The sequence below is a fragment of the Lutra lutra genome, chromosome 7, assembly GCF_902655055.1.
Source record: "Lutra lutra chromosome 7, mLutLut1.2, whole genome shotgun sequence".
NCBI lineage: Eukaryota > Metazoa > Chordata > Mammalia > Carnivora > Mustelidae > Lutra > Lutra lutra.
Genome location: NC_062284.1, coordinates 143219575 through 143238107, shown reverse-complemented (window position 1 = coordinate 143238107; position 18533 = coordinate 143219575). Strand labels below are relative to the sequence as shown.

General features: G+C 52.3%; 1 long non-coding RNA gene and 1 other non-coding gene across 2 annotated transcripts in view; both read right to left on the bottom strand.

Moving 5' to 3' along the window:
* Positions 1-4644, bottom strand: part of LOC125105241 (uncharacterized) — a 95097-nt gene extending 90453 nt beyond the window's left edge. The window contains exons 1-3 of the long non-coding RNA XR_007128843.1: positions 4508-4644; positions 2127-2285; positions 1058-1152 (exon numbers count right to left, since the gene is read on the bottom strand). This is a non-coding gene — a long non-coding RNA (uncharacterized LOC125105241). The remainder of the gene's footprint in view (positions 1-1057; positions 1153-2126; positions 2286-4507) is intronic.
* Positions 1952-2028, bottom strand: LOC125105924 (small nucleolar RNA SNORD112). The gene has a single exon (XR_007129163.1). It is a non-coding gene; the product is annotated as a small nucleolar RNA SNORD112 (small nucleolar RNA).
* Positions 4645-18533: the final 13889 nt, after the last annotated feature.

Here is an 18533-nt window from a genome sequence, read left to right as displayed (position 1 = left end):
CATTTTATATATATTTCTTAAAAAAAAAAAATAAAATAAACGATTGCCAAACTTTTCAGGAGAACCCAATTAAACCCGGCAGGGGTAGCCCCTTCCCCTGCCAGGGCACTGACTGAAAGGCCAGGGTCTCCCCTGGGGGCGTGGGGCGTCTACCCTGGGGCGAGGGGAGGGGGGCTTGATTCCCCCTCACACTCTTCCAGCCTGTTTTTCCCCCTCTGTGGGTCTCCCTGCCCCGGAGGGGGGCCGCCTGCGTCTCCAGGAGGGAAGCTTCTGGGTTTCAGACAGGATGGACGGAGGGGGGGAAGGCCCCCGTTTTCCACTCGCTACTGTGCTGGGTTATTTATCTGTGTAAGCGGCTCCCTCTGCCTATCACGACTGGGTGTGTGCAGATGCCTTTCTGATCAGGAAACTGAGGCATGGGATTGCTCAGGGCCTTGCCAAAGACGTGCACTCCATGTCCACTCTGGAGCTGGGTGTGTGCTCTCAAGATGGCCGGCCTCTCGGGGTGCCCTCCCCACCCCACCCCATCCTGGAGGGACCAAAAAAAAAGAAGACCAATACCTTGAGCAGGTCTGTTTGCTTCTGTCCCTCCCACAAACAGGGGAGGCCCTCTGCCCCCAGGGTGATGTGGGCCTGGCAATCATCAGCCCCTCCGCCCCAAAGCCTGGGCTCCTTCTAGAACATGACCCCATCCCAAAGCTAGCACCCACTGTCAGTCTGTCCTCTCTCCAGAGCCCCTGCCAGTCACCACAGCTGGTGGGCCTGCTGTTCCATGCTAAGACTTACCTCCTTCTGTTCTGGGACTGGGCCCATTTCCCTCTGGCAAGGACAAGGCCATAAAAGACGCAATCAACTGTTTCCAAGCCATACTTATGGACCCCAAACCCATCACCAGCACACTCAAGCCTGGGATGCTGCCACCCCCTACTCATAGATTCTAGGGCAACCCGGTGTTGGCCCCCCCGCCCCGAGGGCAGGGCAGAGTCAGTGGGGGCCCTGGAGTTAGCCCCCCCTCCCCAGGCGTGTGCTTGTGGCATGACGCAGTCAGTGCACTCACCCAGCGCAGGGCAGACAGCTCAGTCCTCAGGAGCAGAGTAAGAGGCCTTCTCAGTGAGAGGAAAGCAGACCCAGGCAACCCAGGAGCCCAGGGCACTAGAAAGGGACAAACGAAAGGGGGTGATTAACATGTGGCTGGTTTGGTGAATTCTAGAAAAATGCAAAACATTCTCCTGAACTTGGAAAACGTGCCAAAAAGGCATCCCACTTATGGGGACTGTGCTTTGCCTGACTTCTGAACGACGTGTTGGGGGGGGGGGGGGTTCAGCGTGGCCAGGCTAAGGCTCTTGGACCTCATTCCAGAAGCTCCAGGAAGTCAGAGGGAGGATTTAAAGCAAGACAGTGGCAAGGTCAAAATGGCATTTTAGGAAGATCAATGAAAATAAACTTTGCAAACCATCCAACCCACCTCCAAGAAGCTGGGATCAAGGGACAGCCAGGGACATGCTTACAGATTCAGCTATAAAAATGTTCGTTGTGGGGCCATGAGCAAGCACAAAACACGGAAGGGCTTAGGTTCCTTTTAGCGGGCACCCATGGAACAAAACCGTAGGAATTACAACCTCGGTTCCTGACGTGCTCATTTATCTGTGCAAGGTCCACTTTTATCTTATGTATTTATTTTTATTTATTTTCTTAAATAATATAACAAGCAGCCACGAACCTGTGACCCCTCCCACCCCCCCAGATGACCAGGACTTTGACCAGAGCTCCTATCTGGACCCGATCTTCCCGGGGGCCACCCGCACGCCCCACCGCCCCGCCCCCACCCCAGCACACTTACAGCTGGGATTTTCCACAATAGGAGAGGGTCTAATCAACCAGGGTGCATACATACCCCGGAATATTAAACAGCTCTTAAAAAGAATCAAACAGCCGAGACCTATTGTCTTTTAATGGACCTCAGTATTTCTCACAGAGCTGGATTAATCATGAGCCTTTGTTCATAATCACTTCGTCATCATTGGTCCAGGCATGTCCCTCTTTTATTTTGCTAATTGACGCGTCCATATATTCATTGGTGATAATGTCGTAAACACTCATGAGCCCGCTCCTGAGAAATTACTTACACCTGCCCCGCACGCCTTGTCCCATCCCCTCGGGGGAAGGACCTGGGGCCCCCGTGACAGCCGTGAGGGGGTTAAACCAGTCCGGGTGTGTTCAGATGACAGGGTACTAAGGTGCGTTCTAAGGCATGGTGTCAATCTTGATTATCTCCAGGCAGACTCCTGAGGGAAGAAAAATAAGCAGAAGAAAATGCACACTGTGATGTAGCTTATGGAAAAAATAAACAAAACCGTGTATTTCAGAGGTCTACTTACATACGTACATGCGGACAAAGTACCTGGAACTCCACACCGGAAAGGGGTTAACAGCAGCGAATATGCTGAGGGGGAGGGGGGCTGGGCGGGAGTGGGGAGGGTGACACGGGGCTTTAGCTCTTATCCGCAGTGTTGGATTTTTAGTAATGAGTCTATTAATTTTCCGCGCATTCCTTGCATAATTAAAATAAACACTTTGCATGGGTTTTTTTTTTTCTTTTTTTGGTTTTTCTCCTTTGTTTGTGGGGTGTGGGGGGAGGGGGTTGTTTTCCTTTTTTTAAAAAAACACAAGGAAGAGCATTTTGGCTGAAGGCCCAGGACGGGGCACACATCCCCAAAACAAGTTCTGCAGACGCGGGGATTTATTTTATCCCCGAGATCGTTCCTCTTTTAATTTTATGTGTTCTAAAGCCAGAGCCCTGGGGGCCTCCCGGTGGCGTGTCGGTGACAGGAGGCCAGCAGGTGTGGGCCTGCTGGCTGCGATTTCTCGGCCTGGATCGCGCAGATCCCGGCGGGGGTGTCTCCAATACACCCATTGGGGAGGACTTTCCTTTTCGGTCTTTAAGAGGCCCCAAAAACGAATGCCCTGGCCCGTGTTTTCAGGGATTAGCTGGCTGGAATGAGAACTCTGGGAGAATGTTACATGAGCTAAGCCTGGGGAAGGGGACACACGGGCCTCCGGGGAGCAGCGGCCCCAAGGCTCACATGCGCCGTCAACAGCCGCTGGCCTGGCTGGCTGGTGGGCGGGCGAGCAGCCGGGGCCTCACCAAGTCCCCCTGACAGCTAGATCTCAGCGCGGACCCCCGCAGCTGCCGTCTTTCCCCCCTCCTCTCATCAAGGGGGAGTGAGGCTCAAGGGCACGGGTGTTTCTGACCTGTCAGTTCCCGGACAAAGGGGAGCTACCCCACAGGTTTTCGCTGGCCCTCCTTTGTGTCCCCCTCCCCAAGACACCTCAACTCCAGCTTGTTCACTGAGCTCTGGGCTCGACTCCCCCGGCCCCCTCCCAGCTGTCGAAGCCGTCAGAATCCCTGGGCAGGCACGGGGCTACACGCTAATGGCAGCAGACACCATCTCAGTCTCATCTGAAGATGGAGACACGGAGGCTCTGAGATCCCCCCAGAACTCCAAACTAAGCCAACGTTCAACCCCAATCAGTGTGAGCCCTTGTCTGGTTTCCCCTGGCCTCCCTCTGCACAGATCAGCTAACTGATGGATGGGTTTGAGTCTCCCCTCTTCACAGCACAGACAGGGACCTTCTAGAACTTTCCTCCCCTTTGCCGGGCAGTTATCTATTTTTGACCATGACTTTGTGCAGAAGACATGCAAGCACAGGTTAACCAGCCCTGCGCCAGCACGAGCAGCTCCTAACTGGCTTTCCCGCACTCGAGGCTCTGCTGTTTGTTACCCAGAATTTTCTTTTGGCCTGGGTTTGGTCCTCGTGAATACTTTAAGGTATTTGTCATGGTTTTTCAGATATGAAATATGGTAGGATAAAGACAAATAAAATACAGTTCCCGGGCTGCCATCACCTGCCTCCACCTCCGGGGGCCAGGGTAATTCAACATGGAGACGTTCGCTGCTCGGGAAGGCCTCGTAAATCCAGGCACCGCCCGTCCAAGTCATACAGCTGACTCCAGAAAAGGCTCTCCAGATCCCAACGCTGACCCCCGACTGTCCCTACTCCCCTCGACTTCCCTCTGGGTCCTATAAACACGAGAAGGGCTTTCCAAAAGGAAGGGGTCAGATCCGCCTCAAAAAAAAGAGTGATTTTTATCTGCGTTGAATACGTACTGTGTGCCAGGCATGTTCCATTTTATTTAAGGTATCAATGTCTAAAGATGACGGTCCCCATCCTCCAGAAGGGGAGGGGGACTCACTGTCATGTGACCAAGGTCACCCAGGGGAGTTTGTGCTCTCTGACCGCCCCCCGCAGCAGGCCCCTTGGGCCCCCCTTAAAGCCGCCACCAGAAAGTCTCCCTCTGTACGTAGTCAGAGATTTTAACACCTCCCGTGATGACGTAACAGAACGGCAGCATTATTCTGGATTTTTAATTATAGTATCATATTAACGCGGTGTCAGGTGTCTACCTACCCAGAACCTAGGTGGTGTAAAGACAGGGCGTACATACCTGGTCTGCTGTGAGGTCAGCCTAGGAGGCCCACGTCCACCCTGCTCTGAGCAGGGATGCCATCCCGGGGGGCGGCCGCAGCCTGGCCTCTGGAACCCACAGCTCGCTGCCCATCCAAGGGGCAGCGAGCCTCCCCTGCAAATTACAGAGTTCAGGTTAGCTCCATCCTGAGAGGGCTACACATTTACAAACGATCCAAACTTACAACTCAGAAAAAATGAATTCACATTGCAGACCTTTCTCTTTGATCCTGGGCCAGGCATCTGCTCCCCTCCTGGAGGTGGGGTGGCGGGTGGCGGGGAGTGCAGTCTCACCTCCAGCCACCTGGAAAGAGAGAAAGGAAACCACTCAGAGTTCTACCCACCTCTCAGGCCTCACCTGCTGTCTGCAGCCTCACTGTGTGCCAGCAGCAGGCAGGAAGAAGGAGTAACACGTGCACACAGACACCAGGGTTAGGACAGAACAGCACAGGGGTCCCCCTGGACAGGCTCCTCCTGGACACGGTCCTGGGTGAGGGAAGATGCTACTTACAACCAGCCATGAACTTGAAGCTCAGGGAGCTAAGAGATGTACTTGGGGTCACACAAGGGGCCCAGATCCCAGACTCACATCAACTCTGGCCCTTGCTGAGAGCAAGCTGGGGACCAGCAAGAATTGGGGTGTCGCTGAGAGCTCAGGAGCCCACGGGGAGAGTTGGTCGGATCGGGAGCGCGGTTCTGGACCTCAGGAGGTCGTGCGCTGTCTGAGGCCAGCAGGAGGCGCAGCCTTCGTCAGGCCCCGTGGGAGAAGGGGGTCAGGCCTGAGAAAGATTTGAGGTTTGCCCCTGAGCCTCTGATTCCTCTTCTGAAAAATGGGGACAGTAACAATAAGAGCTTCAGTATCGTCATAAGGATTCAAAGAATTAGGACGGTGTCTGGCACATAGTAAGTACTCAAATTGGAGGGACCCCCAAACGGAGGGACCCCACCAAGGGACTCAAAACGGAGGGACCCAGCAAAGTGACTCAGCCCTGGGACAGGAGCAAGGAAGAAAGTGTGGGGTGTGCCGTGGGAGACGGGACAATGTGCACACATGACCCAAAGCCTGGACTTTTCCCTAATTAGAGAAATAAACGTATCCAATCACTTTGTAGGAAGAAGCGAAGAGTCTAGCTGACAGCGGGACCCAGAGACTGAGCCACTGAACGCTTGCGTCAAAGGTAAGACTTGGGGTGCAGGTCCCATGCTGACCTCCTCCGGGGGAGGCGGCTCTCTGGGGGACATGCGGTGCCTGGGTGATCCAGGGGTGGGCGGGCTGGAACAAAGGTGAAATGGTTAGTTTGTCTGCAGGAAAAACTATGACATGGGGGACACAGTACCTCGTTCAAACACTTGAGCGGCTATAATTAGCAGGTCCAGGGCCAGCTGTCCTGTCCCTCTGCCGACAACCAAATTAGCCAAAATGAGCTGGCAATGACCACATGAGCTTTTCAGGGAGATGGAGGCACACACTGAGGGCCCCGTTCCTAGGGAGGGCCTGGCCTCCTGTCGGATCACAGGGCTGAGCACACGGATACCACGGAACAAAAGTGGCCGACGGTCCCTCGGGGCCCCCAAATGGCTGCTGTCTGCCCCCCGCAAGGCACCCGTTCCCGCTCTGCAACCACTGGCAGAAGGAAGCAGGAAAATCTGGCTTTCGGCACTGCTTCTTCCTTCCTGACCTGGGTTCTCTCAGCGCCGCGAAATGGGGAACGTCGGTGGGAGCAAAGTCAGGGTCTGGAGGTCAAGCTGCTGGGGTCGTGCCTGACACAGAGCAGACGCCGGAGAAACGGCAGTTTCAATAAATAAATTCTAATTACCCCTGTCTGGACGGCACTTGCCTCCGCGCGTCGGCACCCAGCCCCTCCTAGCTTCAGTCCCAGCAGCCTGCCGCCCGGAGAGGGGGGCGCCCGGTGGTCTCAGCCCCCTTGCCGCAGCCACTGCTAATCAGGGATCCCAGGGAAGCCGCATCAGCCCCCAGGCCCTGGTGTGGTCACTTGAGAGGCGGAACGCCGTCACCTCACGGGGTAAGTGGGGACATTAAAGTTGACCCAGGCATGAAAGTGCTGAGGGCTGACCGTCCAATTACAGCAGGTGTTCCGAAACTAAAAATCACCAGAGTCTTCGTGATCATCATAGGCCCTTCCTTGTTCGGACCCCTTCCAGCTGACAAAGGGCCCCCTTCCCCTGGGAAGGAAGTCTGCTTCCCACTCTGGCCCGACTTCCACTCGCACCAAGTCCAAGCCCCCCTTGTTTGCCTCAAAGCCCTCACCCCTCTCCTAGGTCTACAGCTCCTTGCCCATCTACAGAGCCAGAAGAACAACCAGCCCAGAGGGACCCCACCAGGGACAGAGTCCACTGAGACCCTCCCAGCCCCAGTGTCGCACGGGGCAGACCCCGGGAGGAACCAGCCGGCCTGAGTTCCCAACCATGACTTACATGTGGGGAGCTCTCTGTAAATGAAACAGTGAGAGGACCCCCCAACCCCTAATACTATTTTTAAGCAGTACAAGGACCCCCAGCTTCTGGAATTGAGGCAGGGTGGGGAGGGGTCCCTGAGCGCCAGCTGCACAGCCAACCCCCTCCCTTCACCGCTGCTCCCCAAGTCACCTCCAGGCCCCTCCCAGGACCCCAGAGCTACGGGAACGAAATGAGAAGACTCCCCTGCCCAGCCCGCCTTGCAGCTCTGGGGAAACTGAGGGCCCAAGAGGAGAAGGTCACGCTGAAAGTCAGCATGGGTCCCGGGCAAGCAGCTGGCCAGCTCCTTCCCTGCCTGCTTGCCTTGAAAGGCAAGAGCAGCCCGGGGAGCAGCTGATTGGCCTGGCCCACTTGGGCAGCCCAAAGGAGAAGGCCGCTCTCCGATGTGACCCCTCTCCCACTCCCTCCCAGGGTTATTCTGGGCAGAGTGATCCAGCTGCCCCCAGAGCTGCCAGTCAAGCGGGGGGGGGGGGGGGGGGTGCAGGGACCGGGCCACAGGAATATTGCTACGTCAGGGACGCTGCCCTCAGACGGCTCCAGGAGGCGAGGGGCCGAGGAACCTTTTCCAGAAGGTGCCCCCTCCAGCTGCTTTGAGGTTGAAGGAGAAGCCCTGGGGGCCCAGCCCCAGCTCTGGGGCAATTCCATGTCTGCCCTGAGTCACGGCAACCCCCCTTCCAGACGCTGTTTTTGCAGTGAAACTATTTTCCAAGGCCCCAGGCCCTGGACCCCCAGGGATGAACCCCGGGAAGCCACTGAGGCTGGCTGCTGAGGGTCGAGTGGGAAGGGTCTCGTGGCTCTAAGGCCCAGATGGTCACAATCCACAAGGCAGGGGGCAAGCAAGGAGTCCACGGGAGTCCACAGAACCCACCCAAGCTGCTCGTGGGCACTCAGGGTAATCCCAACCGGCAAGCGGAGGGGGAGAGAGACCGCACACTGGTCCACACCGGGAAACCAAGGAGCCTAGCCGTAGCCCAACAAAGGGAACATCTTGACCTTGACACTAGTTTAATAAAATGGCCAACAGCCACCCGTGTGCCCAGGTGCCCACCCCCAAGCGAAGCTCAGCCGGTCTGGAGCAACGGAAGTAGCCCATGGGGGACAGTCACTTCCAAGTCCCCTGGCCCCCCCCGACGGTCAGGCTGTGCCCTCCAACCCAAGGGGCTCAGAGAATGGCCTGGAGGCAGGCCAAGGCAGACGAGGGTCTTCCCCTGACCCCAGCCCCTACGTCCCTTTGGACAGTCCAGGCGGCTGGCACCACAGGTGTGACCACTAGTGTCCAAGAGGCCAGGGAAGGGGAGAACGTGACAGAGAAGCCCCACTGTCCTCGGTCCCCTCCGCCCTCCTGTCTCTGCTTTCTTGGCTCTCCACCTTCCTCCTCAGCTACACGGGCTGCGTGCCCCCCTCCCCTGTCCTCACCTCTCCCCGGATCCCCGCCCCAGGCTCGAATCTGATCCTGAATACCCCTCATCTCCTCTTCCAAGCTCTATTTTTAAAATCAGATTTCCTTTACTGTACAAGTGAGCCGACAGGGCGAGGTATTCGCTGAGGGATGGGCCCCCCCGCCCCCCCCCCACCCAACCCTTCATAGACTCGCGTTGGCAGCCCTGACCCAATGGGCCACTTGCTCAGCGGCAAGCAGGGAGCTGACTGGGCCGAGAGGGCTCTGGACACTGGAGGTGGTGAGGCCGGGGTGTCTGTCTATGAGTGTCAGCGGTGGGTGGCGGGGGCAGAGGGTCCTGCTGCGGGACCTTGAGGTCACTTCTGACCTGGACCAGGATCACTCAATCCTGATTTTGATCTCGAAATTCTTTGCTTTTTGTTTTTTAATAAGATGAGAATTGGCCAATCAAGAGAGAGTTCTTAAAGAAATTGCCTTAAGGCCTGAGACCTGAGCATTTAACCCACTACATCTGTAGAATGGACCATATTACCCTCCGGGGAGCCCAGAGAAGAGACCGGGCAGCCTCTGGGCTGTACCCGCTGCAGCAGGCGGCCATGCGGAGGGTGGGAGTCGGGAGGCCCACAGCCACCGGAAAGAGCCAGACGAGGGAGGCCAGAGACACCTGCACTTTGCAAGGCACAGTCCCAGCAATGCCCAGTGTCTTCCCAAAGGGGCAGGCAGCTAAGCGCAGTGGAGCCTCGAAGGAGACACTCAGTGGCAGTAGAGGGAGACCCCCTGGTCTTGCCCCACGGGACCCTAAACTCACCTCCAGCGCAACGTTCAGCATGAGGGTGTGGTCCTTATCTCCACTGCTGGTGACGTTTCCTCTGCAAGACACACTGCTTCCCTTTCTTCCCGTCGGGGGTCCGCACACAGTGCCTGGCTCAGAAAATAGAATCAGGACACATTGCTGTAATGAATTAATGAAATGAAGGCAGAGGAACCAGCTTAACAACATAAAAAGATCCAGAACTATAAAATTAAAATGAGATGGGGGACAAGAGGTAAGAAACCCCATCTTTGAGGGGGACAAGACACTGCATCGAGAAATTAGGGAAGATGAAAGATGTCGGTTTCGTGCAAAGGAACTGAGGCTTTATTCCCTAAGTAGTGAGAAGCGATGTAAAGATTTTTCTAATTATAACAAATACCTGGTCCAATTTTCATCTCATGCTCAGGTATCTGGATTTTATGCTTTGGACATGAAATCTGAAAGGTTTTACACTGAGAACCCCGTGATCGAAGTCGCCGAGATGCTGAGACATGTCGTTAGTGATGAAAATATAGGAAGAGGTTTTAAGTGGGGTTCTAGTTATAGATTCGGGGTTTAGGGGTAGCTTTATTTTGAGGAGTGACTGGAACAAGTTTTTATATCATGCTAAGGAGTCTGGATTCTTGCCAAAGGGTCTCAAGCAATGTGATGGTGAGATTTTTGCTTGTGGAAGATAAATGTGCAGAAAAACATGAAAAAAATGTATTTTAAGGCTAACAGCTTTGGACTTTATTATACAGGGAACATTGAAAAATGAGAAAAATGGGAACAACCACCAATTTAATTCTCCTGCAAAAAACCTTTCACTTTTTATCTCGAGGGTGGTTGCCAATGTCTGACTTCCAGAGATTCGATGGATGCTGACACCAAAGTTGAAAAACTTCAATCATTAAGAGTTACATGATCAACACTGGGAACACGCAAAGAAATCTGAAATTTATTTTGAGGCTCTGACATGATTGGGAGTTTGTTACACGCCTAGAAATTTGATTTTAGCCAATAAAAAATTCTAAGAGAGTGACATGGTAAGATTTTTTGGAGTGGGAAAAAAATAATATGCGGTGAAATTACAAAATTCACATTTTATGCTAAGAATTTGGACTTCAATTCCCTAATTTCACAATAAAAGACATTGTTAAGATTTTAAGGCGGAATTACAGGATCAAATTTTATATGCTGTGCTAGGAAGTGTGAACTTTATTTTAAGGGATGACAAGATCGAAATTTTTTATATCATGCTAATACGTTTGGAATTAAGCCAAAAAGGGGTTTACAAGAATGACGGGATGAGATTCAGGGTTGTTTTTTTTTTTATAGACCGGTCTGAAGATAAATTACATGAAACAACGTTGCCTTTTATGTTAAGTACTTGGGACGTTATGTTAGAGGCAATGAAGAAAACTTGGAAAGTTTTAAATTGGGAGTTACATGACCAAACTTACCGCGTTTTGGCAGAACTACAAGAGTGGGTTTTTATGGTAAAGATAATATGATCAGATTTTTATAACATGCCAAGGAGATGTGATTTTATGTGAGAGTCGAAGGCGTGCGAGCATATCATTTTGGGGAGGGATGTGATCTCATTTTTGAACCCTCCTGCAGAGGTGTTTGGATTTTAGCCAGTGAAGGGTTTTAAGGAGTGACTGATGAGAGTTTTGTCTCCAGGGAAATTAGCTGGTAAAATATATTCTATGCTAAGGTGTCTGGATTTGATGAAGCAGATAATGAATGCACAACCAGAACACAAAGGCGGCGCCCCTTGGCACGGGTGCTATCTCTCTGTACTTTATGCTGAAGAATTGGACCATTTATTGGACTCATTTACAGTGAGTGATTACAGTGAGTGACAGAAAGGCGGGGCAGGTCTTACGCAGAGGTTATGGGACTGGATTTACATAGCTAAGAAGTTTGGACCCTATTTTGAGGAATGACCGGAGTACATTTTTGTGCAGTGCTAAGGAATTTGGATTTCAGCCACTAACAGTGTGTAAGGGAGTGACATGGTAAAATATCTGTGTTTGATAAGAGGAGCGTGCAGAGAAATGATATAGTAGTATGTGCATTTTGGGCAAAGCGGTTTAGACCTTATCTCACAGGTGATTAAGAGATATCATAAGGCGTTAAGCAAAGTTATAAAACCAAATTTATGTACCCTGCAAGGAAGCGTGACGTTTTGTTTTGAGGAATTACAGGGTCAAATTTTTATATAACTCTTAGAGGTTTGGAATTATGCCCAAACGAAAGTTGAAGAAGTCGCCTGGTAAGATTTGGGGGGTTACAGCCGTCGTTTGCGGATGAATTACACAGTAAACCTGTTTTTATTTTATGCTAAGTGATTGGAACTTTGTATTTTAAACAATGAAAAGAAACTTTTGTACACTTTGGATAGAGCAGTTTATGAATTTATGCATCCTGCTAAAAGTGTGAGTTCTCATGCTAAGGAGTGTTAAGATCAGGATTTTGTAACATGCCAAGGATATTAGATTTTAAAATGAAGACAGGACAGGTGAATGATTTCATCATTTATGTCACCGAATTCATAAATATGCTAAGACACATACGGACTTATATGGAAAGGGGTATAATCTAGTTTTTAAATCAATGGCAAAGGAGTTAACCAGTAAAGGGTTTCCAGGGTTTTAAGAGCCATACTGAGATTTTCTAGTTTACATTTTAGCCAGTTAAGACATCTAAGTTTTAAGGGCTATATAAATTTTATATTTAAAATTTTTAATTTAAGCCGGTTTAAATGTTTAAGTTTTAAATTTTAGCCAATAAAGTGCTTTAAAATTTTAAGAAACATACAGGTTTCACGTTTAAAATTTAAAATATTAACCAATTTACGTGTTTTAATTCTTAGCCAATTCTAATTTCTCCATATTAAAATTTAAATTTCAGGGGCATCTGGGTGGCTCAGTCAGCTAAGCATTGACTTCAACTCTGGGCATGATCTCAGAGTCCTGGGATGGAGCCCCATGTGGGGGCTCCCCACCCAGTGGGGAGTCTGCTTCTCCCTCTCCCTGGGCCCTCCCCACACCCACGCATGTTCTCTCTCGAACACTCTGCTCTCTCAAATAAATTTAAGAGAGCCTGTGCTCTGTCTCTCTCTCTCTCTGTCAAATAAAATCTTTTAAAATAAAATAAAATTTAAATTTCAGCCAATCTAAATTTTTAAATTTTAAATTTTAGCCAATAAAGTGTTTTAGAATTTAAAGAGATATGCAGGTTTCAAGTTAAAAATTTTAAATTTTAGCCAATTTAAATATTTTATTATTTCAATTTCAAATTCTAGCCAGTTTAAATTTTTCCATTTTAAAATTTAAATTTCAGGGGCACTCGTGTGGCTCAGTTTGTTAAGCATCTGACTTTGACTCAGCTGAGTCATGATCTCAGGGTCCTGGGATGGAGCCCTATGTTGGGGCTCACCACTCAATGGGGAGTCTGCTTCTCCCTCTCCTTCTGTCCCTCCCCCTACTTGTGCCGTCTCTTTCTCAAATAAATAAATAAAATCTTTTAAAACAAAATAAAGGGGGGAACCTGGGTGGCTGAGTGGGTTAAGCCTCTGCCTTCGGCCCAGGTCATGATCTCAGGGTCCTGGGATCGAGTCCCGCATCGGGCTCTCTACTCAGTGGGGAGCCTGCTTCCTCCTCTCTCTCTCTGCCTGCCTCTCTGCCTACTTGTGATCTCTCTCTCTCTGTGAAATAAAGAAATAAAATCTTAAAAAAAAAATTTTTTTTTAAAATAAAAATAAAAAAATAAAAAAATTTAAAAATTTAAAAAAATAAAACAAAATAAAGTTAAATTTCAGCCAATTTAAATTTTTAAGTCTTAAATTTTACCCAATAGTGTTTTAAAATTTTAAGAGATAATACAGTTTTCATGTTCAAAATTTAAAATTTCAGCCAATTTAAAGATTTCAATCTTAAAATTTAAATTTCAGTCAATTAAAATTTTTAAATTTTAAATCTTAACCAATAAAGACTTTCATGAGAGATATATAGATTTCATATTCAAAAATTTAAATTTTAGCCAATTTAAAATTTTCCGTTTTTCCATTTTCAATTTTTGCCAATAAAGGGTTTTAACAGTTTTGAGACAGGCACAGATTTGATATTTGAGATCTGAAATTTGAGCCAACTCAAATTTTTCCATTTTAAAACGTAAATTTCAGCCAATTCAAATTTTTCAATTTTGAACTTTAATCAACTAAGTGCTGAAGACACAGATTTTTATTTCTAATAGAGGAGTCTGCCAAGGAGTTAGTCTCATTTTATGTTTCAGTTAGAACTTTATACTCAACCTTGGAATTGTGCAGCAGTGGCTCACCCGTTACAGGACTTCAGTGAGGACAAAGGAGTTCACTGAGGCGCCCTACACGCTCTGTGTAGGCGCTGGGGCCGGGGGTGGGTGTGACGGGGATTTTAGGCCACACGCTAATGTATGTAAGCTCTACCTGGAGGAAGGACGCAAGGAGAATTTTCTCTTATTCTAAGGCCTTTACATTTTAGCCAGAGAACGATTTGGGGGAGTTTCCGTGTCAAGCATTGTTATGTCACAAGGTTTGGATTTAATACCGTGAGCAGCGAAGGAATCAGAAAACCTTTTCGTCAGAGGCTCTGCGGGGTGGAATGAGTGGTCACGCTAACAGGAATGTACTTAATTTTGAGAAACAGCAGATCGGAATCGTCTATCTTGTTGGAAAGTTTGGGTTTCAGCCAATGAGGGAATGCCTTCTTTTCAAGAGATGGGCTTGGTGGCTAGGAGGAGTACTCAGACGTAACAAAAGGTGTTAAGTGTAGAAAGAGGGATGACCACAGAGTGACTTTTTTGGATAACCAGAACTCAGTTCGCTCTCCCAGCAGAAAAGACCTGTGCAAAATAACCCCACCCAGGCAGCTCTTAAATTCAGTCCCAGCCCACTCAAACCACCCGTGACTCTACTGTGAAAACCCCATTCCAAGGCCATCAGAAGTCAACGATACCTCGTGCCCTCCCCTCCAACCCCAAGACACTACCCAGCTCTCCTAGAGATACCCCTAGGTCGGGGAGAAACCAGCCAATAACGGGGAGGGTGTGCTAGAGGACAAAACCAACCACCACCATCCCCCCGCCCCGGGAAGACTGAAGGGGCAGGTAAATATGATTGCTTGTACATGTGGAATTGATGCCTGAACCCCCACGAAGGGGGTGATCCTGGGAAAGTGGCGATTTTAGAAGGGGTAAAGAGAGGATCTGCACATCTCCCCGAGGGCTCAGAGCTGGGGAGATTGGAAATTGACGAATGAGTAAGAGAAATCAGCAAACCTTCCGAGTGAGGGCCAAGTAAGCCACGGTGTGCAAGTCTCTGACACATAGTAGGGACTTTATCAGCATTTATGGAAAAAAGAAAAGCCAGATCTCTATAACCGCCCTCCTCCCCCTGCACTGGCCCAATTTCTACTGCGAATCTAGGGTAGGAAGTGAGAGCTATTTCAGGCTGCTGATGCAACCGACGGGATGGTGGCCAACTGCCCATTTTCTCCTCTTCCCCTGACTTTGTTAAACAGTAGGCATCTGCTAGAGATTCCCACTTCACAACGGGGGTGGGGGAGCCAGGCTGGCTCCAGGGCACCCTGCCCACCAGGGACAACTCTGGATGGCACTGGCATATGACCTCGGTGACTTTGGGGTGACCCGCTGACCAGGCACGGGTGCCAGGGGGAGAAGTACTGGCCAGCGCCTCCTGCCAGCTGCCGGTCTGCTACAGCGGCTGCTCTAGGCCCGTGGCTGCACAGAATTTACGGGCTGTGAATTTCTCACAGCCGTGGAGGAAGCAGGCAAGCCAGACGGGCCGAGCGAGCCTGGGAGAACAGGGAGAAGGTCAGAGGTAGAGTGATGTTCTAAGCTGGGCAAGGGAAGCTCTCCCCAGTTCCCCTCCGTTCTGGTGAGCCGGGCATCTGATTTGTCCCAGAGAAACTAAACCTTGACCTCGTGACTCCCTAAACAGCTGTCTTTCCTCCCCACCCGTCCTCCCCACCCCCAGGTTCTGACCTCTGTGGTCCTAGTCGCTGACCGGACGCGTCACGACCTTACCAGTCTTCAGAGAACACTCCTTTCCATCCGACGAAATGATAGAACCCTCTGAAGACTCATTTGAGACGATGATGGAGCGTAAGAATCCATCATCAAAACAAATGGAGTCCTCCGAGGGCTCATCCAACACCACCATGGGAACGCCAGGCAGCGGCGCGCAGGAGGCGGCGGGGGCGGCCAGCAGCCCCGCCCAGGAAAGGAAAGAGCTGCCCATTGATCTCCGCCAAGACATGGAGGAGCCATCCAGTGGCCCACATAGGGAAATAAAGGATCCACCCAATGACCTACTCCAAGACCTGGAGGAGTCACGCAACGCTGCACATCAGGAAGTGGGGGATCCGACCGGTGAGGCACCTGGCGGAATGGAAGAAGCATCAGTCAACCCCTGGGGAGCCCAAGACCAAGAAGTCAATGACACTGACCTGGCCAACGTGGAAGAGGAGGAGAGCCCCGAAGAGGATTCTGAGACTTCGGAGATCATGGCCACGGTGAGATCCATCATCTCTCTGTACCTCCGCATGCAAGACCTCAGAGAGCAACAAAGAGTAGCAGAAGAGATCTTGATGGAGGGGATCAGTGCGGGCCGACTGCCCGTCCCATCCAAATTCTCTGGCGACCGCAGAGAATACCACGAGTTCATTGTGCTCTGCCAGCTGATCCTGCAAAGCTACCCACGCATGTTCTACAACGACCGCCTGCGAGTGGGGTATGTCATGTGCCACCTCTCGGGCATGGCCTTAGAATGGGCCGAGGCCCTGGTGGAGGAAGACAGCCCCCTGATTGACGACTTCCCGGCCTTCCTAGAGGCCATGTCAGGTATGTTCGAGTACCGACAGGCGCTGCGTGTGGCCGAAGACGCCATGTTCAACATCAGGCAGGGGAGCCGCCCCGCCATCGAGTACATCAATGAGTTCCAGGGCCTGGTACCCACCTTGGGCTGGTCAGACGAGGTCCTGCAGGCTCACCTGTGCCAGGGGCTCAACGAGGAGATCAGGCACTACCTGTTCCGGGTCCCGCAGCCCGACTCGCTGGACAGCCTGATCGTGCTCGTCCTGCAGATAGAGGAGAAGCTGGCGGAGAGAAGGGCCATGCTCAGGCTGCCCCCAGAATCCCGCCCACGGAACCTGACCTGGATCGACTCACCTGCCCCGGAGAGATGGATGGTCAGCAGCTGGCTGCCGTGCCAAGCCCGGCCCACCATCAACCGTGACCACCTCTACCTGCTGCTCCTGGTCAGGGTGAACCCCTACCACAGTGTCGCAGTCCAGGCCCTGGTGGACTCAGGGGCGGGCGGCAGCTTCATGGATGAGAAGTTTGCCCAGGAGCACTATGTGGAGCTCTACGAGAAGCCCCACCCGAAGATGGTCCAAGGCGTAGACGGCTCGCTGATCGGCAACGAACCTGTCTGGCTCTACACAGAGCCCCTGGTGTGCATCCATCAGAACCACCAGGAGTCCATCGAATTCGACATTGTCCCGTCCCCCAACTTCTCCGTCATACTCGGCATCGACTGGCTCCGGCTCCACACCCCCGAGGTCGACTGGATCCAAGGCCGCTGCACCTTCCACTCTCCCTACTGCCTGCAGAAGTGCTTCCGCCCGCCCCCACCATGCATCGCGCTAGAAAGACATGCCATCAGCCTGCTGCCCGGACTGCCGCCCCTGTACTCCGACCTGGCCGACGTGTTTAACCCGAAGGAAGCAGATGATGAGACTTCCGACCAGCCAAGCTCAGACGGATCCGATGATCTTTCTGAATCAGAGCCCTCTGAGCTTCAGCAGGCTGGAGACAGTGATCACAGCGAGACCTTCTACGAGTGTCCCTCCATTGCGCCGTGGGAACCTGTGGGTGCCGGGATGCAAAACAGCGCCAGGCCGCGGGACGAAAGCTGGAACCCGGACAGCATGCTGACCAACAGACAGGACTACGTACAGGTGATCCCAGAACTATTTGACCAGTTACACGGGGCTACGTGGTTCACAAAGCTGGAGCTGCGGGGGACCGTCGTGGAGGAGGGCATGAACATAAACCAAGCAGAGGATGTATGGAAAGCAGCATTCGGGTTCGAGCCCCAAGAGATGAAGAGCTACCGGCCCTTCCCGCTATCCTCAGACCCCACCATCCCTCAGAACGTGCTCCACTTTATCCTAAAGGACATGCTCGGCTACTTTGTGCTCTCCTACGGCCGGGACGTCCTGGTCTACTCCATGAGCCAGGAGGAGCACTTCCAACACGTGCGGCAAGTCCTGGTCCGCTTCCGACACCACCACGTCTACTGCTCGCTGGACCGGAGCCAGTTCCACCGGCACACCGTCGAGTTCCTGGGATTCGTCATAACCCCCAAAGGGGTGAGGCTCAACAAAAGCATCGTGAACACCGTGACAGGCTACCCCACCCCGGGCTCCAAGAAGTCCCTGCGACACCTGATCGAGTTCGTCCTGCCCTACCAGCACTTCGTGGAGCGCTTCCACATCATCATAGAGCCCCTCGCGCGCTTGCTGCTCACCGAGCCCGCCTTCTCCTGGGGGGACGACGAGCAGGGGGCCTTCGACTGCCTGAAGCGGGCTGTCCGCAGGGCGCCCCTCCTGCACCATCCCAAACCGCAGAACCCCTTCTACTTGGAGACGGGCATCACCAAGACGGCTCTGCACGCGTCCCTGAGCCAGAGAGACGACCAGACCGGCAGGAGGGTGTCCTGCGCTTTCTACTCCCGCAGTATCTCGCCTATCGAAACCGCCTACTCTCAACTGGAGATGAAGATTCTTCCAATAAGGGCTGCCTTCACGGTGTGGTGCCGCTACCTGGAGAACACCGAGGAGCCCATCATGATCCTTCTCAACACAGAGGATCTAGCCTCTCTGAATAATGACAGGCTCACCGTACTTCTCCCCGGGCATTGGGTCTTCTTCTTCTCCCACTTCAACTTCGACGTCATGGAGCAGCCGGCCCAGGACGGCAGCCGCCGCCTGCCGCCCCCGAGAAACCTGGGCCGCGGGGCTTCGCGTCGCCGCGCTGCCGCCCGCACCAGGTCGCCCTTCAGCCCGGGAGGGTCCCCAGGGGCCCGGTCCCTGGACTCCCCAGAGGACGAGGAGGCGGAGGACACCCCCGCCCAGGGCCCGCCGAGCAGGCGGAACCTCCAGCAGGAGTTCCTGGCTCGGATCCCCATCGACCAAATCCTGCACAGCGTCCTGGCCCACGTCAGTGTGGCCCAGATCCGAGCGGTGGTCCTGCACTTCTTCCGCGGCC